The sequence below is a fragment of the Anomaloglossus baeobatrachus genome, chromosome 6 (assembly GCF_048569485.1).
Source record: "Anomaloglossus baeobatrachus isolate aAnoBae1 chromosome 6, aAnoBae1.hap1, whole genome shotgun sequence".
NCBI lineage: Eukaryota > Metazoa > Chordata > Amphibia > Anura > Aromobatidae > Anomaloglossus > Anomaloglossus baeobatrachus.
In genome coordinates this window covers 172,119,287-172,145,535 of record NC_134358.1, presented here as the reverse complement: position 1 = coordinate 172,145,535, position 26,249 = coordinate 172,119,287, and the positions used below count along the sequence as shown (strand labels likewise).

The window sequence follows — 26,249 nt, the reverse complement described above, 5'->3', positions numbered from 1 at the left end:
GCTCCCAGGTTCAAGTTCCATAAATGGACTAACACAGTAAAAAATAAATGTTTAACCCCAAAATACAATTTACAATCATTGGCTATTTTTCTCCCATTGAAAATGAAGATATTAAAAATTATCTGTTTCAGGTGTATGGTGATGGACCCGTCACATGACTCATGTGTAGGGATGGGGGGCCCACAGATCCTAAACAGCCCGGGGCCCTGGTTACCCTTAATCCACCCCTGTCTTCAACTAGGACTTATATTTGGAGTAGGGCTCATATTTTAAGCATACTCCAAAAAGGACAAAAATTCCTGCTAGGGCTTATTTTCGGACATCTTATTTTCGGGGAAACTGTATATATTTGAAAGCTTCACACAAAATGTAATTATTAATGGTCCTATTGAATTATTATAGTCTAACTTTTGATGTTGAGGTTCTCAAATCGCCTTCTTGGCCTACAAGTATAAGTGACCTTCAGTAAAAGCTATGATCTTTTTAAGAAGAGTTTTGCTCAAGCAGGGTCACTATTTTCAGATCCTCTGAGGTCTACATACCAGGGCCCATGGCATTGTGGGTATACAGTAGGCAATCTCATGAGAAGTGATAAAACCTTCCAGTCTCCCAGTCTACAATATCCCAGGCACATGGAAACATGTAGCGTTAGGATAGAACCATTGATATCTAGAAAGGCATATTTTGTAATACAGCGCGGCACGTGTCCTCAGTCGCTGATAGAGAGAATAGTTAAACTCTGGCGTCTTGTATGAGAGTATAAGTGGCTATGAAGAGATAGCAGCGTGTCAGTCTCTCTCCCTCCCTGTGCTGCTATATTTATCATGACGTGTGTCCATAAATGGCTTGGACTGGGGCTCTGACATTCCAGTGACACCAGGCTTCATTTTTGCACTGGACTCCAATGTCCAGGTCCTAGTACTGGTCTCTTCAACCTCAATATTGGATTCTGGATTTTTCTCTTTTTCTTCATAGATTTTACCCATACTCAGAGAACCTCCTGCCTTGAGGTAAGTGTGAACTTTTTAACATGACACTTGTCTCACATGCCCAAAATAATGACCCCTAATAGCTGTTGAAATCTATAATACTGAAGGGCACTGTGGATAGACTGTACCCCTTATCCAGTGACTCTAAAGCCTATCCGAATTACACAGAATGGACTCATACTTACTAAATATTAAGATGATAGAACTATTTTTTCTGTGTTGGTTGCTTTCTATTGAGCTTCATTGTACAGTAGAACTAACAGTTTGTGCTTGTGTGTAGTTTCACCGCATTTGTCTAAAACTAAAATGAATTCTGCTCCGATTCATATTGAAGATTTATGTCTCCTTTTTGTTTGTCTTATTGATGTTTGTGTTATTTTTGGTGATTACTTTTATCTTAGCAAAAATATTAATATCATAATTATTAAATACAGATTCCTAAATGCAAAATTGGGTTCCTCACCTTACTAAATTTACAGGAGTGGAATTACGGTATATTAGACTGGGTTTGTAATCTTATGTGCAGCTATTTTTCTTCGATAATTTTGAGAATCTTTCGTAATACATTAAAGTTGCTTAAAAGTTTAATCGGTAAATATATTACAACTGCTTTGTCAATACAAATAGAGGGTTTGGATTTGATGAGATTGAAATTCTTCATACCCCCTAGTGCAAATTAATTCTCCTGGTCGAGAGCTGACACTGAGGGTGTTCCAGGCTAGTGAATGTGTGATATTATTGGATATGAGGATATAATGTAGCACATATTCATAACACACTACCTTTTACTGCCAAGAATATCCACTACTTAGCTAAGATACCATATTGTTTTCCTGATCAACAGGAGCACTAAGTGCCGCTATCCTGTATAAGCTGTACCTATTCTGCAGGTACAGTTACCCAGGTAGCTGGACTGTACCTATTAGGCATCCAGGTAACCTTATTTTACAGACATGCATAAATACTGTGCAATATATAACTATCTGAACTACAGTGTACCTGTACCTTGATAACCCATGCTTATGTGGCCTTACAGAGAATTTGTACATCAGCAGGTCTGGCAAACTATGTATAATATATTTTATTGTCGTCTTAGCTTGTCAGATGGATTAAACCTGAGTTTTCTAGTTTTAAAAGTTTTAAATTTTTAAATCGGGCCCAATATGGTCTAAGTATTAAAAAAATGATACTCACCTGTTAACCCCCCATCAGCCCTCGCTTCTACATAATACTGCCTGGGTCACAGACGTTCTCCGTTCTTCCTTTTCTGGCAAGGATTTCATATGACCAATGTATCAAAACTATGGCCAATGATTGGTCGTAGCAGTCATGTTCCATCTCCACCGGAAGGGGGGGTGAACACCCCCTTAAAGAAAGCTAAATGGGTTGCTCACTACTATGGCAACCCCTTTTGATTACACATGTCCCCCCCCCGCGGTAAAAGAATAAAGACTATTCTCACCTCTCGGTTGCCGAGGCTCACGTGAGGATGTGAAGTCATGCAAGCCCCGTATCCAGTCAGCACCGGCTTCCTTCTTCCCGCCTTTGGACCAAAGAATCAACAGGAAGTTAGCACAACCAGGAGGGGAGAATAGTTTTCATTAAAGGGAACCTGTCACCAGTTTTTTGCCCTATAAGCTGCGGCAACCACCAGTGGGCTCTTATATACAGCATTCTAACATGCTGTATATAAGAGCCCAGGCTGCTGTGTATAACATAAAAAACACTTTATAATACTCACCTAAACCGGTCACTGCGGTGGATGTGGCTCAGATGGGCGTCTTCATCCTCTGGTGCCGGCGCGGCCTCTTTCGGCCATCTTTGTCGCCGCCTCTTTCGTCCTTCTGAAGCCGCGGTGCATGACGCATCCGACGTCATACTCACTCGCTGGCATTCAGGACCTGAGCAGGCGCAGCTTATAGGGCAAAAAAATGGTGACAGGTTCCGTTTAAAACATGTGGAATCAAAAGGGGTTATTCTAGTAGTGGACAACCCCTTTAAAAAAGTTCCCTACAACCAACAACTGTTTTGAACTATTAATAAAGACAATACATGCTACAAAATTTAAGAGCTGGCTATATTCTTTAAAATTGTTTGGTCTCCTACCATTCCTATATATTTGAGACTGGTTATTTCTGACTAAAGCTGGGAATACACTATATAGTTGTTGATGCTTGTTTGGCCAACAACTGTTCCTCCTGATTTCCACAAACACATGTAGTCTGGGTCTAGCTAAGCATATATGTGTTTTGTAATCAGGGCCTCCCTGACATTAGGTAGTGTACCTTTCCACCGAAGTTGGCGGGTTTGGCACACATTAAAATAATGTGTATAGCCACCTTGCTGCTCGTTGTTAGCTGCAAACAAATGTAAGGCTATGGAGAAGAGTCATAGAAAGTCCTGAGATATTGCTGACCTTGCTGTAATGTGGTAAGCAGGAGGTGGCAGTCTGACATCTGTCAAGATTATTTTCTTGCCAATTACTATTATAAAGAGAATGCACCATCTGATGTGTATGGTCAGTTTCACAGTCACCAAATAAAGCCACTGATTAGATGGCTTACAGATCTCTGAAAGTTTTTGTTTTCTCATCTAATTAAAAATAGTTTAAAAAAGAACATAGATAAAATTGATGTTTCCTTAGGCATTGTCAGTCAGCACAACAAGGCAAAAAGGCTGAAGACAAGATGTCTGCGTGTCAGAACTAAAATGTGATGTCATCTATTGGCAAATAGAGAAGTACTGTAACTTCCTTGATATACAATTTATATTCTAAGAGTAATAATTATAGTAATTAATAACAGTGATGTAAGATAGTAGAACATGAAGAAAAGTCATGTCTAGATATGAGAATTAGATCATACAATAATATTTCACTGTAATTTAAAAAATATTACTAGAGGACCCAGTTTGACTAATGTTTCAATACAGAGGCCAATAAAAATGGTCACAAAGAACTACATAGAAATGAATGTGTTTGGGTCAGGTGCCTTAAAATGAAAGGCATTTATGAACAATGGGGGTCACCTCCTGTCTCAGGGCTTAACCACTTTTTCTTCTCTGCTTGGGTTCTCTTCGGTTCTACTGGTCCCACCAGACTAGAAGATAGGCTAAAAAAGTTATCCTCCTGTTGTAGTCTGTCCTTTAGAAAGTTTAAAGGGAACCTGTCAGGTGCACTATGCACCCAGACCCATGAGCAGTTCTGGGTGCATATTGCTAATCCCTGCCTAACTGTCCCGGTATACACTAGCATAGATAAAGAGATCTTTAGAAAAAGTATTTCTAAAGATCTTTATCTTATCTTTTATCTTATGCTAATGAGCGCAGGGACTAGTCACAAGGGTGTTATATCCCCCAACTAGCCGCCCTCTTAGCATGTTAGCAAGCCCACAGGGGCGTACTAACATGCTATTCAATGCAGCGTCACCAACGATGCAGCGCGTACCTGTGTTCGCTGTGACCGCCCTTCTGAATGCCGGGCACTTCCGGTCATGCGCAGTATGAAGCCTGGTGTATGTGTCCTGGCATCAGAGAGGTCTAGCAGGCACAGCGAACACAGGTACGCATGTCACTACTGGTGACGCTGCATTGAATAGCATGTTAGTACGCCCCTGTGGGTGCACTACCATGCTAAGAGGGCGGATAGTTGGGGGATATAACACCCTTGGGACTAGTCCCCACACTCATTAGCATAAGATAGAAGATCTTTAGAAATACTTTTTCTAAAGTTCCTGACTCGCCCACCCCAGGGCTGTGGGACACCCGGTGCCGGGCCGGACTAGTCCGGTGGTAGTCAGTGGTGGCTGGGCCCGGCTCCGTGGCCCTGGTGGGTGTCAGTTGAATATGTGGCTGATGACTTTAATGTTTGTGTTCGTGACGCCACCTGTGGTATGCGGCTATTAGGCCGCCGCTGCGGTATGAGGCCTCCGGGATAGTGTTATGGCAGCAATGGTGGTACTGCTCCCCACAGGTGGAGCAATGCCCGGGGCACAGTTGGTGTTTGTGGAAGTCTATGGTGCTGCGTGACTAACACGGTGCAGGGCCGACAAGCAATGAAAGAAACAGGCACAAACAGTAGTCTCTTTACCTTCTCCTCTTTTACTCGGCAGAAACTTAGTCCAGGGAGACCGTCACAGATGGTAAAGATGATCCGGCCGGCCTGGAAGTGCCTGGGGTGATCTTTGGCCAGTTGAGTATGAGGCCTACTCCTTAATCTTTCTCTGCTGTTTTAGGACACTGCACTTTTGGTTTGCAATTGCCCTCTTGCTGCTGGGACTTGTTGTTCGTCCCCTTTTCTGTGTGGTAGACTGCGCAGGCCCTCTCTGGTGCTTCTCTGCTGGAGCCCACACCAGGCCCTTGGGATGCAGTTGTACCTTCAGATTGCTTCTGGGACAGGGGGCTTGCAGCTCTCCTGCCCTCTGGATTCAGCTACCAGGGATGGATTTTATGCCCTGGCAACTACAGACTCCGATGTCCGAGTCTCTGCTGTGCCTCTCTGCTCCCCTTGCTTCACTGGGCCAAGCTATCCCAGCTCTAGGCCCCAGTTTACAAGGCAGCACTACTCTGCGTCTGCACTCTTTCACTCCTGTCTCCAGACTAACCACTACTTCCTCCCTTCAGCCAGACTAAGGAATCCTCCCTGAAGTTCCAGGTTCAGAACTCCCTCTGCTGGCCGGAGGGAGAATTGTGTTGAGTGTTAACTTACTGGCCAATAGATCTCCCAATTACCTCCAGGCTCAGCATTAACCCTTTGGGAGGGCAATGCTGTTGTGGCGACCAGGTCCTGGGGCGCCACACTCCCCCTTAGTTAAATTCAGTACTCCCGGACTGTAGAAACAAACATGACATGTTAGAACATTTCATCCCATTATGGGAGGCGCAAATACTTTAACGTTACAACCTTAAACATTAATATAAGAGTCCAGTGTGGCTCCCTGCCGGGTGTCCATTACACTGCTCCATGGGGGACCCGCCGCGTTCAAACCCCCAACGTAGGCTCTGGGCGTGCGTCAGAGCATTGATGACCCCACTCTATGCACGCCGGACGGGTTTTTCTTCAGGGGTGTTGAGCACACTGGTGCTAACTATGAACAATTTAGGTGTTGGCCACCCATAGTCCAGTGGCCCAATTGTCCATTTTCGCAATCAAAGAAAAAGAAAACCTTTTTGTACACAACATGACAGACATTTTGCATAACTATTTACATTCTAATAAGTACTCTTTCCCTTATACAGTTGACTCCCTATACCTTAGAGGGGGTTGTCCCCGAGTGCTGCGCTGGGACCTACGTAGCTCTGGTGTTTGCCCCTGACTACGTGGTGCGTCTTCTATCTCAGCACTACAGGTGGGCCTAACCCCCATAGGTAAGCGTGATGGTTGCCTTTGTGATCTAAGAGTCGCCAAGGGTATGACAGGTTCACCACTGACAGGGGGTTGATCCTCCTGTTCCACTGCTGGCGTGTCATCTCGTGCTGGAGCGGACGATTCTTTAGGTGGATCCGGAACCTTTTCTGTTTCTGGCTCGACCAACTGCGGAAACGTCAAAACTGGTACCACTATGGCATTGTTTATTCGGGTCCAAGTTTTGGGGAACTTTCCAAGGATGGTTTGAATCATCTCCCCTTCTTTCTCTTGACTTTGGGGACTTCCTTGTACTCCTTCCATTTCTCTTTGGATTCTGCACCGTTCAGGGCACGCTTTCAGGCGGTCTCGGGAAATTGCTTGATAGGTCTTGCCTTCATCTTTGCTTATGAGGCATACCTTACTATTGTCAAAGTTGGAGGGGATAATGGTGTAGGGCTCGTTTTCCCACTGATCATCCAATTTATGCGTCTTCCGCTTCTTCTTGAGGACTTGTTCTCCAGGTGCTAAGGGAGTTGCTGGGGCTGTTTGATTGTAATGCTGTTCTTGTCTCGTTCTTGCTTGAGACAGGCTCCTCTCTACGCACTCCTGGACCTTACGGTACCGCTGCTGCCGTTCTGTATCCCAATCCTCTATTTCTTGAACCGCCTCAGGCGACACAGTCCCCATCTCAAAGTCTACAGGCAACTTGCCTGGTCTGGCTCGCATCAGGTAAGCGGGGCTGCAGTTGGTCGAATTCACTGGGATGTGGTTGTACAGGTCTACCAGATCTGGCAACTTTTCTGGCCATTGGTTCCTTTCCTCCAGCGGTAGGGTCTTCAGCATATCAATAACCACATGGTTCATTTTCTCGCACAGTCCATTGGTTTGGGGGTGGTACGGTGTGGTTCGGATTTTCTTACAACCGTACATGTTACAGAACTCTTGGAACACTTCAGCCTCGAATGCAGGACCCTGATCAGTCAGTACCCTTTCCGGATAGCCGTGAGGTCGACAAAAGGATGCCTGGAACGCTCTAGCTGCTGTCCTTGCTGTCTGGTCCTTCACAGGCACTACTACCAGGAAACGAGAGTAATGGTCCACAATGGTGAGGGCGTACACATAGCCTGACCGGCTTGGTGTTAACTTCACGTGGTCCAGGGCCACCAACTCCAGGGGCTGCTTTGTGACAATTGGCTGTAGGGGAGACCTTTGGCTGGCATCGTCTTTCCGCCTCAGGTTACACGGGCCACAGTCTCGGCACCACTTCTCGATCATCTTTCTCATGTGCACCCAATAGAACCGATCACGGAGTAGGGCCTCCAACTTCTTCCACCCGAAGTGTCCTGCGTTATCATGATACGCTGCTAGGACCATTGGAGCATCTCTCTGCGGAACCACTATCTGCCAGACAAGTTCATTTGTTCGATAGTTGACATATCTCTTGCAGAGCTTGCCTTGGTAGGTGAACAGTCGTCCCCTCTCCTTCCACAGCTGCTGGGCTTCCTCTGGAGCGTCTGGGCCAAGATGGGTCTCAGCTTGCGCTAGCTTCTCTTTGACCAATCGCACGGCCGGGTCACCGTTCTGTGTTTCTTCCCAATTATGGTGGAGTAAGGGGTTGACCGAGACCCCGTGCTGGCTTGAGCGCTTCACTCCCACAGCATGCTCACACTGGGACACACCTTGGTGCTGGAAAGCCGGTAACTCTATCTCTTCGAGTTCATCCATGTCTTCTCCAGACTCGGGCAAGTGAGGCATTCTGGACAGCGCATCAGCATTGTTATTCTTCTTGCCAGCCCGATACTTGATGGTAAAGTCAAAGTTAGACAGCCGGGCCATCCATCGCTGTTCCATCGCACCTAACTTGGCTGTTGCCAGGTGTGTCAACGGATTGTTGTCCGTGAAGATGGTGAACTTGGCCGATGCCAGATAGTGCTTGAAGCGTTCAGTCACTGCCCAAACAATAGCGAGGAACTCCAGCTTGAAGGAACTGTAGTTTTCTGGATTCCTTTCTGTGGGCCGAAGCTTCCTACTGGCGTACGCTATCACCCTCTCTCTGCCTCCCTGTACCTGGGATAGAACTGCTCCCAGTCCCACGTTGCTGGCGTCTGTATACAGTACAAACGGTTGGCTGTAGTCAGGGTAGGCCAGAATTTCTTCTCCCGTGAGAGCCCCTTTCAGCCGGACAAAGGATGTTTCCAGTTGGCTGCTCCATTCAAATGGAGGGCTCTGCTTCTTAGCCTGCTTTGGCTGGCCCACCAGGAGATCTTGAAGGGGCGCTGCTATCTTGGTGAAACCATCAATGAACCTTCGGTAGTAGCCCACCAGTCCAAGGAACTGCCGCACCTCCTTCACTGTGGTGGGTCTTGGCCAGTCCTTGATTACAGTGACTTTCTCCGGATCAGGTGCCACACCTTCTGCGCTGACCACATGACCCAGGTACTGTACCTTTGGCTTCAAGAGGTGACATTTGGACGGCTTGATCTTCAGGCCATATTTCGACAAGGACTCAAACACTTCTGCTAAGTGCTTCAGGTGGTCCTCATAAGTCTTGGAGTAGACTATGACGTCATCCAGGTACAACAGCACGGTTTCAAAGTTGTGGTGGCCCAAGCAGCACTCCATCAACCTTTGGAATGTCCCTGGGGCGTTGCAGAGCCCGAATGGCATACAATTGAACTCACAGAGGCCCATTGGTGTCGTGAATGCAGTCTTCTCCTTGTCCGCCTCTGCCACGGGAACCTGCCAATACCCACTGGTGAGATCCAAGGTGGAGAAATAGTTAGCTGACTTTAAGGCTGTTAGTGACTCCTCTATTCTGGGCAGTGGATAAGCATCTTTATGTGTAATGCGGTTAATTTGCCTGTAATCTACACACATTCTCATCGTACCATCTTTTTTCTTTACGAGCACTAGTGGAGCTGCCCAGGGGCTACAACTATCTCTGATAACCCCAGCCTCCTTCATTTCCCGTAACATTTCCTTGGCACACTGATACTGTGCGGGGGGTACAGGGCGGTATCTCTCTTTAATGGGATGATGATCACCCGTGGGGATTTGATGTTTAACCCCTTTCACCTGCCCAAAATCTAGGGGGTGTTTGCTGAAGACCCGCTCGTACTCCTGTACCACCCGGTAAACCCCATGCTTTTGGTGCGAGGGGGTGGAGTCGGTGCCTACATGTAATTTTTGGCACCAGTCTTCCGGCTGCCCCTTGGAGCCATTGTCTTCCGCCTGGTCGGACGGGATCAAGGGTTCCACTGCTTTAATGGTATTGTTGCTGACAGTGTACAGTTTTGCTACAGTGGCGTACCGGGGCAATTTGGCCTCCTCCTCCCCACAATTCAAGACACGGACGGGCACTCTCCCCTTGCGGACGTCCGCTACCCCTCTGGCTATCAGGAGTCCAGGCCTACTGTCTGAATACACCGGTTCTACCAAGGCATGGTAATCCTGACCCTTGAGGCCTATTGCTGCCCGACACCATATCAACATTTCACTTCTTGGGGGTATTACAATGGGGAGGGGGTCACTTACCCTCACACTGCCAATTTCTCCTCCGGCCAGCTCTACCTGCTGCCTCCTCATCAGGGCTCTGATCTCCCTCTGTAGGACACGCTGCTGCCCAGAGCTGGCAGTTTCAGACGCCTGTCGTAACAAAATTATCACTTCGGCAATACAATTTTCTATCACATTTGTACCAATGGTTAGCAGTGGGTCAGATTCTTTGCGATCAATATCTACAATTATCATCCCCTGACATGGCAATTCCACCCGCCCCACTTTAATGGTTACTTCTTTGTACCCAATTTGAGGTAAGGGCTGACCATTACTGGCCACAATTGTTAAATCATCATCTGGGCCATGGTCAATGTCTGAATCAGCCCAATATCTTTTGTACAGTTTGTGGGGGATGGTTGTTACCTGGGACCCCGTATCCAGGAGGGCATTCAAAGGGATCCCATCCAGCACAATGGGAAGGACCGGTCGTCCTCCCACATACTTGCTGCGGCTGGGGTTTGAGCCGGGCTTCCTTACACCTGGGGGTTGGCTCCTGGCCCCAGGCTCAGCCCATTTAAAGGACAGCGTCGTGCAATGTGGCCCGCCTGGTTGCAGTGGCGGCAGATCGGTTGTCCTGTTGAATCATACCGGTCTGTGTCTCTGCCTCGGGTCGGCGGAATCCTCCTCTGTTGCATCCATGGGACGTCCTCTGGGCTGGAGGCCAACTCGATTTTTGCAGGCGAGGGGGTCATTTGCAGAGACTGCACGGTCTTGGCAAGGGCAGCCACAGTCTTGGTCAGCTCCTGGAACTGCTGTCTGAGCTCTGCAGTGGGATCCTTATCCAGGGACTGCGCCTCAGCTCCTGCAGTGGCTCGTGTTGCAGGCACCACCCCGGGGTACGTGATAGCAAGAGGCCGGAGGGGTACTGGGTCATTCGGTGTAGATTCTCTCAGTACCCTGATGGCCTGGTCCTTAAACTTGGCAAAGTCCAGAGCAGGGTTCTGCAGGACCAGGATACGCAGCTGGGTCCTGTGGGCATCTGACAGGAGCCCCTCTATGAACTGCTCAGTTAGGAGTTTGTCTTCTTCACGTACACTCTCTGGATCCACCTGTTTAACTGCTTTCAGGGCCTCCTGCAAGTTTAAGGCATAGTCCCTTATGCTGTCTGTGGCCCGCTGCTTGCACCCAAAGAATCTCATCTTTATCTCTGCTGCGGTGCGGGTGTCAAACGTACTCTTTAGCTTGGCCAGTATCTGGGCTGCTGTCCCTTTATCTGTATCAGGCCAGGACTTCGCTTCACGCTGGGCTGCGCCGGCTAGCTGTCCCATTACTATGCCCACCTTCTGGCTCTCAGTCAGCGGATACACCCGGAATAAGCTGTGCAGGCTTTCTCTGAAGTCACTCAAGGTATGGGACTCCCCGGAGTACTGCGGCAGCCATTCTGCTCCCGGTATGTACGGCATGGTGATCGGCATTACCGGCGCTACAGTGGGGGCCGGGGCGACGGCGACTGGGACTGCTTCGGCCGGTGCTGCGGCGCCTTGGGCGATGGCAGCCACCTGCTCTCCCTCTGAGTCGGACATCTTCCTCCCCCTTAGTGAACCTTACCAGGCTCCGTTCACTTTTCAAATTTTCTTCCGGGTCGCGCGGGGTTAACAGCGCTCTGCTCTGATGGCGCGCTCCCTTCGCGCTCTTTGTCAGGCACGCCCCCCTTCTTCCTGCGCTCGGCGCGGCTAATGGCGGCGGCAATTTACAACCAGTACACAGTCTTTTACACAGTTCTTCAGGCGCACAGTACCCGGTGTGACCGGGCACGAAATCCTGTTCGTGACGCCAAAAGTTGACTCGCCCACCCCAGGGCTGTGGGACACCCGGTGCCGGGCCGGACTAGTCCGGTGGTAGTCAGTGGTGGCTGGGCCCGGCTCCGTGGCCCTGGTGGGTGTCAGTTGAATATGTGGCTGATGACTTTAATGTTTGTGTTCGTGACGCCACCTGTGGTATGCGGCTATTAGGCCGCCGCTGCGGTATGAGGCCTCCGGGATAGTGTTATGGCAGCAATGGTGGTACTGCTCCCCACAGGTGGAGCAATGCCCGGGGCACAGTTGGTGTTTGTGGAAGTCTATGGTGCTGCGTGACTAACACGGTGCAGGGCCGACAAGCAATGAAAGAAACAGGCACAAACAGTAGTCTCTTTACCTTCTCCTCTTTTACTCGGCAGAAACTTAGTCCAGGGAGACCGTCACAGATGGTAAAGATGATCCGGCCGGCCTGGAAGTGCCTGGGGTGATCTTTGGCCAGTTGAGTATGAGGCCTACTCCTTAATCTTTCTCTGCTGTTTTAGGACACTGCACTTTTGGTTTGCAATTGCCCTCTTGCTGCTGGGACTTGTTGTTCGTCCCCTTTTCTGTGTGGTAGACTGCGCAGGCCCTCTCTGGTGCTTCTCTGCTGGAGCCCACACCAGGCCCTTGGGATGCAGTTGTACCTTCAGATTGCTTCTGGGACAGGGGGCTTGCAGCTCTCCTGCCCTCTGGATTCAGCTACCAGGGATGGATTTTATGCCCTGGCAACTACAGACTCCGATGTCCGAGTCTCTGCTGTGCCTCTCTGCTCCCCTTGCTTCACTGGGCCAAGCTATCCCAGCTCTAGGCCCCAGTTTACAAGGCAGCACTACTCTGCGTCTGCACTCTTTCACTCCTGTCTCCAGACTAACCACTACTTCCTCCCTTCAGCCAGACTAAGGAATCCTCCCTGAAGTTCCAGGTTCAGAACTCCCTCTGCTGGCCGGAGGGAGAATTGTGTTGAGTGTTAACTTACTGGCCAATAGATCTCCCAATTACCTCCAGGCTCAGCATTAACCCTTTGGGAGGGCAATGCTGTTGTGGCGACCAGGTCCTGGGGCGCCACATTCCCTTTATCTATGCTACTATATACAGGGCCAATTACGCAGGGATTAGCAATATGCACCCAGCATATTGGACATGACTGGTTCACTTTAAAGATAATGTGTCATGTCCCCAAAATGCTATTAACCTGCAGATATAGGGTTAAGCTTCAGGTTAATAGGGTTCTGTTTTTGTTTTATTTTTTTTAAATTGCAAAAATAAAAGTTATATATTAGATATTTTTGGATTCTTTTATTGCATTCTATTAATGTAACTATTTTATTACCTTAGTAGCCCTATGCCTAACTTTAGCTCTAAGTCTAACTTTGGCTCTAGGTATAATCATCGCCCTGAGCCTAGCACTAAACCAAACCCTAGCTCTAACCTTAACCCTATTTAGAGTTTGAAAACTTGGAACGCAGCTCTTAGGCTATGTGCCCACGCTGCGGAAAATGCGCGGATTTTGCCGCGGATTTCTCGCGGAAAAGCCGCGGATTTCCCAGAAATCTGCAGCACAGCTACTCCCCAGCCATTTCTATGGCATTTGGGAAATGCTGTGCCCACGCTGTGGATTTTTTCCGCAGCGAAAATCGTGCGGATTTTCGTGCGGAAAAATCTGCAGCATGTCAATTATTGTTGCGGATTTTTGTGCGGATTTTGCCTATTCAATTGAATAAAAAAAAAATCAAAAAAAAATCACAAAATCCACGTCAAATCCGCATCAAATCCGCAGAGTCCCGTGGGCACATAGCCTTAGTAATGAATGAAGACAGTGTAGAATTATGTGCACTTGATTCCACAGTTAAAGAATATACCGTACAGTACTATAATTCAATTTATCTACATCATACAAAAGATAATATAAAATGCTGTAATAAAAATGGGGAAGATTATAGCGAAATAATTTCATAGAAACACTTATATAAATGTGTAAAATACAGTATATATGGTCAGACATACGCAATACTTAATAAACTGTCTGAGCAAAAGACAATTTAAATATTTCACAAAGTGAGTACACCTCACACTTTTGTAAATATTTTCTTAGATCTTTTCATGGGACAACATTGAGGATCTGACACTTTGATACATTGTAGTCAGTGTACAGCTTGTATAACATGTAAATTTGGTGCATCCTCTAAATAACTCAACACAGCCATTAATGTCAAATCTGCTGGGAACAAAAGTGAGTACACCTCTAAGTGAAAATTCCCAAATTGTTCCCAATTAGCTAAATTCCCATCCCCGGTGTCATGTGACTCATTACTGTTACAAGGTCTCAGGTTAGAATAGGGAGCAGGTGTGTTAAATTTGCTGTTATTGGTCACACGCTCCCTTACACTGGTCACTGGAAGTTCAACATGGCACCTCATGGCAAAGAATTCTCTGAGGATCTGAAGAAAAGAATTGTTGCTCTACATTAAGATGGCCTAGGCTATAAAAATTGCTTACACCCTGAAACTGACTTGGAGCAGTTTAACAAGACAGGTTCCACTCAGAACAGGCCTCACCATGGTCGACCAAAGAAGTTGAGTGCTCATGCTCAGTGTTATATCCATAGATTTCTTTTCAAAATAGACATATGAATGCTGCCAGCATTGCAGCAGAGGTTAAAGGGGCATGGGTGGGAAGTCAGCCTGTCAGTGCTCAGAGCTTACATCGCACTCTACATCAAATTGATCTGCATGGCTGTCATCCCAGAAGGAAAGAATCTTCTATAGATCATGCACAAGAAAGCCTGGAACTATGTCCTGTGGTCTGGTGAGACCAAGATAAACTAATTTGGTTCAGATGGTGTCAAGCGTGTATGGATGGAACCCAGTGAGGAGTATAAAGACAAGTGTGGTTGTGAGAGTGTCATGGTTTGGGACTGCATGAGTGCTGCCGGCTGTGGGGAGCTATAGTTTATTGTTGGAACTATGAATGCCAACATGTACTGTGTCATACAGAAGCAGAGTATCCTTTCCGAAACTGGGCTGCAGGGCAGTATTCCAACATGATAATGACCCCAAACACACCTCCAAGAAGACCACTGCCTTACTACAAAAACTGAGGATAAAGGTGCTGAACTGGCCAAGCATGTCTCCAGACCTGACCCAAATTTGAGCATCTGTGGGCATCCTCAAACCAAAGGTGGAAGCGCACAAGGTCTTTAACAACCACCTACTCCATAATGTCGGCATGGAAACGAGGATTCCAGTGGCTCCTGTGAAGCTCTAGTGAACTCCACGCCCAAGAGAGTTAAGGCAGTGTTTGAAAATAATGGTGGCCACACAAAATATTAACACTTTGGGCACAATTTGGCCATTTTGACTTAGTGGTGTGCTCACTTTTGTTGTCAACCATTTAGACATTAATGGCTGTGTGTTGAATTATTTAGAGGGTACACCAAATTTACATTGTTTTATAAGCTGGATACTAACTACTTTAGATCTTATCAAAGTACCATACTTTCAGTGTTCGCCTATTAAAAGATATAATAAAATATTTACAAAAATTACAAAAATGTGAGGGGTGTACTCACTTTTGTAATATACTGTATTTTGTAGGGATACAGCTCACTCAGCAGCTCTTGTAAGTCCTAGTATGACTCTCAGTAGTATATGTCCTGGACCTTGCTTCCAGGTTTACATCACTAAAGGCTGCTTTACACGTTTCAATTCCCTATGCGATCTCGTATGCGATCGCACCCGCCCCGATCGTTTGTGCGTCTCATGCAATTTGTTGCGCATGTCGAACAAACGAGTAACCCCCCGTCACACGTACTTACCTTCCATACGACCTCGCTGTGTGCGGCGAACATCTACTTCCTGGAGTGGGACGGACGTTCGGCGTCACAGCAACGTCACACGGCAGCTGGCCAATAGAAGAGGAGGGGCGGAGATGAGCGGTACGTAAACATCCCACCCACCTCCTTCCTTCCACATAGCCAGCGGGAGCCGCGGGACGCAGGTAACCTGAGTTCATCGTTCCTGGGGTGTCACACACTGCAATGTGTTCTGCCTCGGGAACATTGAACAACCGGACGTTCAATTTTTAGAAATTGAACGACGTGTATGCGACCAACGGTTTATCGTACAATCTGGGTCGCACGTAGGTTTCACACGCTACAACAACATTAACGATGCCGGATGTGCGTCACTTACAACGTGACCCCGCCGAAACATCATTAGATATATTGTTACGTGTAAGGCCCGCTTAAGGATAACTACCTCTGTGATATATATCTCCCCTCACAACATGCCCGGTGGCAAACTACACCTCTCTGAAGCCAGAACGTGTACACCCTGCTTTAGAGTAGTGTGCATGCGGAGTGAGTCTACACCCGGCGTCGGATGCATTAAATCCTAAGAGGTGTACACGGCCTTGTATAGAGATGCAGTGAGACTGGACAGAGGCGTGATTACATGATAAGTGGGCAGACTAGTCAGGGGAAACAACGCCCCTGTAACTAGTCACAGTCCTCATTAGCATCTCATAATAGGCTTTTAGAAATACTTTTTCTAAAGATCTGTTTGTGTATGCTACTATATGCTAGCAATATGCACTCAGAACTGCTTGTGGTTTTAGGTGCCCAAGGGACCTGACAGGTTCACCTTTAAAGAAAAAATGTAATGTTTTCACTTTCAAAAAGCCTAAATACTATGTATGTGTTAAGGAGATTTGGCAGCTTTTAAGAAGGTTTCTAAAGACTATCTTTGTGCAAGCCAATTTGCTCAACAGGTCTGAGGGAATTCTTTCACCCCTTTACCTCAGTACAGGGAACGGACCTTTACTGCCAAGGGTAGTCTCTATGGAATAGTTGCTGACCGGAGGAGTGAGTTGGCAGAAGCTGGGTCAAAGCTTGAAGGACAGAAACAATGACAATATCAGCAATAAAGCGGGCTTTACATGCAACGACATCGCTAACGAGATGTCGTTGGGGTCACGGAATTCGTGACGCACATCCAGTCTTGTTAGTGACGTCGTTGCGTGTGACACCGCAGGAACGACCGCTAACGATCAAAAATACTCACCATATGCTTGATCATTGTCCAATCGTTCCTATCCCGATTATCGTTGCTGCTGCAGGTACGATGTTGTTCGTCATTCCTACGGCAGCACACATCGCTACGTGTGATACCGCAGGAACGAGGAACAACATCCTACCTGCGGCCGCACGCAATGAGGAAGGAAGGAGGTGGGTGGGATGTTCGTCCCGCTCATCTCCACCCCTCCGCTTCTATTGGGTGGCCACTTACTGACGCCACTGTGACGCCGAACGAACCGCCCCCTTAGAAAGGAGGCGGTTCGCCGGCCACAGCGACGTCGCTAGGCAGGTAAGTATAGTGTGACGGGTGTTAGCAATGTTGTGCGCCACGGGCAGCAATTTGCCCGTGACGCACAACTGACGGGGGCAGGTACGCTTGCTAGCGATATCGCTAGCTATATCGCTGCGTGTAAAACCCGCTTAAGAGTTAAGTTCAAGAGGATATATGTGGTTAAACCTAGACACTGGAACCAGAGGCAATGTCAACAGACAGGTTAAAGATTAATTCATTCAAGAGTCAAGTTATGAATCAGTTCAAAGATTAGGCAAAATAGTTATAATAGACAAATCAGGATAAGAAAAGTATCAGGAATAGTAATAAGTTTTTTTGCACCAGAGTCAATAACAATATTCTATACTGCACAAGGGACAGGGGATGTCAGAGAAAAGTTTAAACAGGCCACCGTACTCTGCCATTGTGCATAAAAATCTATCCTGCAGTTGATATGGAGAGTATCCCTTCCAACGGTCCAGCAGCAAACCCTACTGGATATATAAAAATGCCCAGGAAAAGGACACAGAGTCAATGGGGTTGTCTACTTATTGGACAATCCTTTTTTTAAATGCTATGGTCACCCAAAGAAAAAAAAAATATACTGTATATACAGTACCAACCAAAAGTTTGGACACACCTTCTCATCTCTAGAACAACTGTTAAGAGGAGACTTTGTGCAGCAGGCCTTCATGGTAAAATAGCTGCTAGGAAACCACTGCTAAGGACAGGCAACAAGCAAAAGAGACTTGTTTGGGCTAAAGAACACAAGCAATGGACATTAGACCAGTGGAAATCTGTGCTTTGGTCTGATGAGTCCAAATTTGAGATCTTTGGATCCAACCACTGTGTCTTTGTAGAAAAGATGAACGGCTGGACTCTACATGGCTGGTTCCCACCGTGAAGCATGGAGGAGGAGGTGTGATGGTGTGGGGGTGCTTTGCTGGTGACACTGTTGGGGATTTTTTCAATATTGAAGGCATACAGAACCAGCATAGCTACCATAGCATCTTGCAGAGGGGTTCTATTCCATCCGGTTTGCATTTAGTTGGACCATCATTTATTTTTGAACAGGACAGTGACCCCAAACCCACCTCCAGGCTGTGTAAGGGCTATTTGAGTAAGAAGGAGAGTGATGGGGTGCTACGCCAGATGACCTGGTCTCCACAGTCACCAGACCTGAACCCAATCGAGATGGTTTGGGGTGAGCTGGACCGCAGAGTGAAGGCAAAAGGGCCAACAAGTGCTAAGCATCTCTGGGAAGTCTTTCAAGACTGTTGGGAAACCATTTCCGGTGACTACCTCTTGAAGCTCATCAAGAGAATGCCAAGAGTGTGCAAAGTAGTAATGAAAGCAAAAGGTAGCTACTTTGAAGAACCTAGAATATAAGACATATTTTCAGTTGTTTCACGCTTTTTTAAGTATTTAATTCCACATGTTATAATTCATAGTTTGGATGCCTTCAATGTGAATCTACAATTTTCAGAGTCCTGAAAATAAAGAAAACTCTTTGAATGAGAAGGTGTGTCCAAACTTTTGGTCTTTACTGTATAATTACTTCCCCACAACATTTAAGCAATTTTGGCATTGGGTCAACCAGTGCTCACATGATCGGGTTCAGGCAAATGAGTACTGAAGCCAGTTAACAACTGATGATAGGTGGCCTCACTCACACATTCCTAAGATGAAGCTTGGACATCTGGTGGAGGTATGAGCACTGCAGCCCATTAGCAGCCAATGAGGGTGTTGAGTATAAGGTTTTGCTTTTTTACTTTACTCAGGCGACAGCAGCATCTAAGACGATGGTCTGGAGATTCCCTTCAAAGGAAAAGCTGTAACAGCACTACCCAGCAGGACAAATATATATTAAACTTGTCTGTCAAAAGAGTGGCAAACATACCACCCAGAAAATAAATGGAGATAAACTACTTTTTTGACAGGCTAGGCACAGAGCATGTCTGAGAATTGATGTAAATGGTGCAGAAATGGGGCTTAGTGATTGTGTGACTATGTGTCTAAACCAGGGGTGGGGATCCTCCGGCCCACGGGCTATTTACGGCCCGCCATGACTTTCCCGGGGAACGTAGTGCTCAGGCAGCAGCTGCGGTCTTGTCGGCTGCTGGCCCTCTAAATCACAATATGTGATAGTATGCTGTGTGCAAACTCGTATCACATCAGATCCTCAGCATGCAGGCCTGTGTCAGCGTCCAGAGAACATACTTTGTGGGTGGGGTAAGCATGAGGTGTGCTTCCATCCCACAGAAGAAGAGCAGCAACAGGTTTACTGGGCTCCCTGCTATACATGCCTCGCGGTGCTGTCCGACCTCCATCCAGTGCTGTGAGCCCCCCCCTGTGATGTATATGTGAGCCCTCCACCCAGTGCTGTGAGCCCTCCAACCAGTGCTGTGAGCCCTTTTCCCCGCCTGTGATGTATATGTGAGCCCTCCTGTGATGTATATGTACCGCCCCCGTGTCAGCAGCCGAGCTGCTCGGATCCGGATCCGTTGAGGCTCGAGGGGCATCCGGACCTGGGGGTCTCACAGCCACTCAAATGAAGGGGGGTATTTACAGGGGGTATGGTATATTGAGAGTTTGTGACGCCACCCGTGGTGTGTGGTAAGGTGGAGTACCACCGCTGCGGCTGGGAGTACCCGGTGGCGATGGAGTGGGCAGCCAGGTGTTTAACCCCTCCACGGGTAGGGGGGATGCCCCGGGACTTGGTGGTGGTGACAGGGAGGTGCCGTTGGGGAGGTAAGGGTCACTTGCGTACTCAGTCCAATAACGCTGACACCGACAACTGTAGTAAACCAAAGTTCTGGACACCGCTGCCACTGAGGGAGAGCACATTTCGGTCCCGTTTCTGTTGTTGTTGCCTGTTGATCTGTGACCTTTTCCCGTGGCACCTTGTTGCTTTCTGGTTGGTCCCTGTAGCCTAAAACTATTCGGGTCCCGCTCCCCAGTATGGCTAACTGAGGGAACTTGCTCTCAGGGTTCACGCTTGGGATTTCTTGAACCATATTTGTGGAAAGTCCTATCCCTCTCGTTGCGCTAGTACCCCAATTTTGGAGTGGGTGGAGAGCGGATCTTGAAGGCTCCGTTCTCGTCGGGCAAATTGTCAGGTTGCCTGAAGCTACTCCCTGACCTAGGGTCCACGTACCCCGTTGTTCCCTGGTCCCAGCCCGGTGATGGTACAAGGCCGCCGCTGTCCTCCATGACAATGTCGTGCCCCTTGTCATGATTCCCTGCGACCGGGGGTCCAGCTCTTACCAGGCCCAGACCAAGGTCTGCTACCTAATAGTTCCAAGGAGCCCAGCTCCTGACCTCCTCTCACTTTCACTTCCAACACTACACTGGCCTACTCCTGACACTCCTGACCTCCCCTTAACCAACCCCCACGTGGGCGACGCTATTCCACTCAGGCCGTCCACTGGTGTGTCTGGTGGGTGTGGTGCAGAGTGTTCCTAGGATTTTGATTAGCTGGTCTTGGCAAACCAATTGTTAGGGACCCGTAACCAAGGAGGAGGTGGATATTGCACAGAAGGGCAGATTGCACAATACCCTGTGATGACTGATGACCTGATAGGCCAGGGCGTCACATATATGTGAGCCCTCCACCCCCTCCTGTGATATATATGTGAGCCCTCCACTCCCTCCTGTGATGTATATGTGAGCCCTCCACCCCCTCCTGTGATATATATGTGAGCCCTCCACTCCCTCCTGTGATGTATATGTGAGCCCTCCACCCCCTCCTGTGATGTATATGTGAGCTCTCCACCCCCTCCTGTGATGTATATGTGAGCCCTCCACTCCCTCCTGTGATGTATATGTGAGCCCTCCACTCCCTCCTGTGATGTATATGTGAGCCCTCCACTCCCTCCTGTGATGTATATGTGAGCCCTCCACCCCCTCCTGTGATGTATATGTGAGCCCTCCACTCCCTCCTGTGATGTATATGTGAGCCCTCCACCCCCTCCTGTGATATATATGTGAGCCCTCCACTCCCTCCTGTGAGCCCTCACATATACATCACAGGAGGGAGCCCTCCACTCCCTCCTGTGATGTATATGTGAGCCCTCCACTCCCTCCTGTGATGTATATGTGAGCCCTCTAGCACCTCCTGTGATGTGTATGATTTACCAATCTGTTGACTGCTCTCCAGACTGAGACAAACCTGGAAAAGCAGTTGTGAGAAGCAACATGATCAATATCACCAAACATCACAGCCGCACCAAAGAGAAGCAGCTCCAACCACCATAGTAGGGGTGAGTTATTTGTTAAACCAAACATTAAGGTAATTTTTATGCTGAGAATTTTTTGTGGCCCCCGAAGGTTGGTGGAAATTTCCTAATGGCCCCCGTTAGAAAAAAGGTTCCCCACCCCTGGTCTAAGCAAATAAAATATAAGGCCCTGTCACTCAAAAAGATGGAAAGATTACCTCTGCATGTGCCAAAGATGATGGACGCAGCTCTGTCGCCCTTTTCCTGCTGTGATCTTTGTACAGGTCACAGGTCGTGCCTAGAACACTTTCCCAAAGAAGTCAGAATCATCTCCAAACTGTTGATTCCTTTGTCTGCCAAAAAGCATATTTCTGATTGCAATTACCAAAAACTCAGGGTCAAGATGGGTGTCCTTATAATCACTTAAAGACAACAGCATAAAAAAAAACAAACAAACTACAAAGAAAATTTAGAAAGAATATTTATCAGTATTTGGTTTTAATTATTAAGAAATATACTTGATACATCAGCTTTATACAGAATACATTTCCTTTTATTATAGATTGTCTCAGGAAGTTAAAGAGGATTTGTCACTAGGTGAAGTTTCCATTTTTTTCTCTTAGTTTTAATCTTCTGTAAATAATCCTTTTTTTGTTTTTGATTTTTTTGGGTTGTTTTTTATGGTTTTTATGAAGGGGTCATGTCTGGAAGTATTCTCCGGGGCGGGTCTTTAGCCACTCTGTATCTTTACCCTGTGAGTAATGCCCCTTGGGGGCATTAAAAATTAGCAACAGATAAAAAGAAGGGGTGCTGACCTGTCCTTCCTAAAAAGGCCTGAGGCTATGTGTCCACGGGTGTGAGGTAAATCCTGGGATATGAAGAGGAATTATGACTAGAAGTCATAATTGCTCTCATCACTCCCTGGCAGTGCCCCCTCCCTTCTTGTTCTCAAATGTCCAGCATCTGTGGAGGTGTCACATCCCACTTACACCTCCAACAGCCATCTCCTCTGATATGGAGATGAGATGATGTGAGGACAATGGACACAGGATGACTCCCTGCCGTCACCCTGTAACAAGAGTTGTATCTCATTAGCAAGGCTTGGAAGTAGCCAGACAGAACGACTCCAGTAAAAAATGGTTCATATCTCGCAAGCCATATCTCCGATAAATATGGCAACCATAAAAATGGTGTTTGCGCAGGCGGACGATGCTGGCACACCTTTTTTATGGAAGGGGGAGCTTGGGAAATACCCCAGGCGTGATATCAGCCATATGGGAACTCGTAGACAGGTCATGAGTCCCCTCGTTCTGTGGCTAAATTCATAACTGTCACAATGAGAGCATTGGCGTCCGCCTACGACGCTCCCAGGCAAAGTTATGGCCAATATCCCCTTTGCTGGATAATTCTGATCCATGCAGGGGGAGTGGCAGTGCTTCCCTGTGAGGTCACTAAGGTAGGAGGGGACCTGGATCTGCCCAGGTTGATAACCCTACTTCGGCCATTTTCCAGTGTTCTTCTCGCTGGGGGCACGTGCAGGAAACATCTGTGGGAGTTCCTAGAAACCTGGTCTACAGCGCCCCCCTGTGGCCAGACGCACAAGGTAACTGATTGAATTTGCATACCTGTTTGTAAACCATGCTTTATCTGTAACTGTACTCTGACATATGTATATTCTGTAGATTCCCTATTGTATATATTGTAGTTTCTAGTGTGCTTTAGGCTGATTAAATTATATAATTAATCTTGGGCTGTTCTGTTATCTCGATCTTGAATCCCACGTCTGTGTGTTCGGCTAATAGTTACCGTAAATCGGTTGGTGGCAGCGAATTGTGCCAAGGATTATTGTGGGGAGGCCAGTGAGATTCGGGAAGATATTATATATTCCGCCCGCGGAGGTCGGGGGAATATATACCCTACTCTCACCGGGGACCCTTCAATAATCGGCATAAGTAGTATAGCGGCCTCCTTGCTTATGGTCGGGCAATTCCATAATTGGCCTGACTATAAGAGGGGCGCTAGAGAGCGCGTCACGTGCTCTGTCTGTCGGTCGGGAGGTATAAAGGAGGGGTGACCCCCACTTGTTACCCCCCGATTGTGACGTACTGGTAGCCAGCGCGGGGGATTTCTGAGTGACCCCCCCCCGGTGGTTCGTGACATATTGGTGGCAAGCGGTGGGATCGAGATAATAGTGTGTGTGAGTGTGAGACCCATACTCCCAGACACTAAAGACTGCCTGCAGCAGCTGTGGCTGCTGGGGTCTTCAGACTAGCTCAACACTAGAGTGTCAGAGTGCAGATACTGTAAGGTGTGTGGAGGCATCAGGTGTCAGTTCTGTGTCAGTGACCAAAAGTCTGCAAGAATGGCTGATGGCACCAGGAGCAGAGCTATGCAACTGGCCAATGCTAAAGCAGGAGCCGAAGAGAGGGAGGACGGTGCTGTGGGCAGTAATGAGGAGGTTGCCCACGAGTCCTCCAGGAGCTCGACGCCAGAAAACAGCTCCGCAGAGGACATTGCACAACCGGGCACTGCTGGACAAGAGGAGGAGCAGCTCACCCAAGGGTCCTCAACGAGCCAGATGCCAGCCCTCCGCTCTGCAATGGACAGTGAATCACCAGGCTCCGCAGCGGGCCGCAGATCACCACGTGCCATTCCACCGAGCCTGGGAGGCTCGGATAGCCTTCTTCAAATGGCTATGGCCCTTCTCCAGGCTGGAGACCAGGAGGGCTACAAGGGACTCCTGGCAGAGCACAGGGCAGAGCGGCAGGCAGCGCGTGATGCTGAGGCTGCGGAGCGGCAAGCAGTGCGTGAGGCTGCGGAGCGGCAAGCAGCGCGTGAAGAGCGAGAGCGAGAGCGACAGGCAGAGCGTGACTACCAGCTGCAGCTAGCTCAGCTCCGGCCCTCATCAGCCACACGTGACCTTCAAGACACCAAACTTCCAAAGGTCCGTGTTGAGGACTTCCCAGTGCTGGAGAAGGATGGAGACTTGGACTCTTTCTTGACTGCTTTTGAACGGACTTGCTTGCAGCACCATCTGGACAAGGACCAGTGGGCCAAATACCTGACCCCCCGTTTAAGGGGTAAGGCCCTGGATGTCCTTGGGGACTTGCCTGCTGAGGCAGATCAGGGCTACGACACCATCAAGCGGGCCCTGATCCAACAGTACAACCTCACTCCAGAGTCCTACCGCAAGAAGTTCCGGAGCCTACAGAAGGGACCAAAGGACTCCTGGGCTGACCACCGGCGGGCACTTGCCCGAGCTGCCGACCACTGGACCCAAGGCCTGCAGCTTTCCACCGGACCGGAGATCCTGGACTTGTTCATCACGGAGCAACTCTTGTGGAACTGCCCTGAGGATCTCCGCCAGTTCATCCGAGACCAGAAGCCAAAGGGGTCCACGGCTACAGCTGCCCTTGCCGATGACTACACCAACAACCGGGCCCCTGAGGCCAGGAGAGCGGCCACCAGCAGCACCTGGAGAGGGGGTAAGATGAATTCTGCGACTGCCCCACCTGCCCCTAGACTGCAGGGGGTGTCCCCCTCAACTCCCCTCTCCAGGCCCGTGGCGGAACCAAGACGGTGCCACCAGTGCAACCTACCTGGACACTTCAAGGCCATGTGCCCTCAGCGTCCCAAGGCCCCGGCTCCGTCCCCGTCCCAAGGGCCGCCCAAGGTGTATTGTGTGGGTGGGGGTGGTGGTAGGTCCCTGGACAGCTTCCAACCTGTCACCGTCGGCCAGTCTGTGACCATAGGACTGCGAGACAGCGCCTCGGAGGTGACTCTGGTGCGGCCTGAGATGGTGTCCCCCCAAGACTTGATCCCTGGAAAAACCCTCGCTGTCTCCGGGATTGGAGGCATTGACCCGGCGCTGCCTGTTGCTGACATTTATGTGGACTGGGGCGCAGGGCGAGGGGTGAGGGAGGTGGGGGTAACTGATCGGATCCCTGCAAACGTGCTACTTGGGACAGATTTGGGGCAGATAACCTCCCAGTTTGGGCCCCAACCAAGGGCTGAACCTTCAGCCCGTACTGACATGACTCCTAACAATGTTAATGTGTTATCTATGAATGATGTAAGGGAGGAGGGAGTGAACTCTGATATTTCTGCTTGCATAGACACCATAGACACACACTCAGCTGCAGCTGTGACAGGGGAGGGGGTCAGAGAGAGGTGTGACAATGCCTCTACAAGTAATCAGCCTGTGAGCTGGGATCTGTTGCCCTCTGCAGGGATAAGCAGAGAGCAGGGTGCTGCAGGGGGAGGACCAGTGTGTGGGGTGGGGGCTACCACAGCAAATGTGGGGTCCCCAGAGATTTCACAGCGGGGTTCTGTTGCTGCAGAGGGGGAACAGGCAGGTGAGATTGGGGCCGGTCCAGGAGCGGAAGTGCTCCCAGGTAAGATCTCGGTGCAGGGTTCCCCCACAACCGGGGTGTCAGGAAGCCAGGTAGGTCTGCCTGAACCGGCGACTTGGTCAGGAACGGAGGAGGAGCAGGCACGACCCACGGTCGCAGCGGCTGTGGCCGCTGTCACCCGCAGTGGGAGTGCTGGAAGCCAAGGGGCCTCCCGGAGGTCCGATAGCTCTTCCCCTTCTGACCAAGTGGCAGCCGAGTCAGGTGGAGGCCAGGACACAGGTCCCGGGGTACTGACCGAAGATGTGACAGTCTCGTCGATTCTGGCCACCTCTGGTCAGGGGTTTCAGGCAGCGTTAGAAGCTGACGACAGCCTGAAAGCTCTAAAGGAGCAGGCGGCACAGCCTCCCTCGGACTCGGACCCGGAGCGAGTGGTCTGGGACCAAGGACGGCTGTACCGGGCCACGGTCCAGCAGGGTTCACCGGAGGCGTGGCCCAGGGACCGACAGTTGGTGGTACCCTATCCGTTCCGGACGGAGTTGTTGCGGATCGCACATGAGATTCCGATGGCCGGACACCTAGGGATCGCTAAGACCAAGGCCAGGTTAAACCAGCATTTCTACTGGCCAAAAATGGGGGCCGATGTGGCTGCCTACTGCCGTTCGTGTG

General features: G+C 48.9%; 1 protein-coding gene across 3 annotated transcripts in view; it reads left to right on the top strand.

Annotated features, from left to right (window-relative positions):
- The first annotated feature begins 851 nt into the window (after positions 1–851).
- The window catches only part of MYOM1 (myomesin 1), a 175,824-nt gene continuing 150,426 nt past the window's right edge, over positions 852–26,249 (top strand). The window contains exon 1 of one of the 3 annotated variants that reach the window (XM_075314490.1): positions 852–1,010. The gene's annotated coding sequence lies outside the window, so the exon portion shown is untranslated. The remainder of the gene's footprint in view (positions 1,011–26,249) is intronic. The other 2 variants (XM_075314487.1, XM_075314489.1) reach the window with 2 other exon arrangements.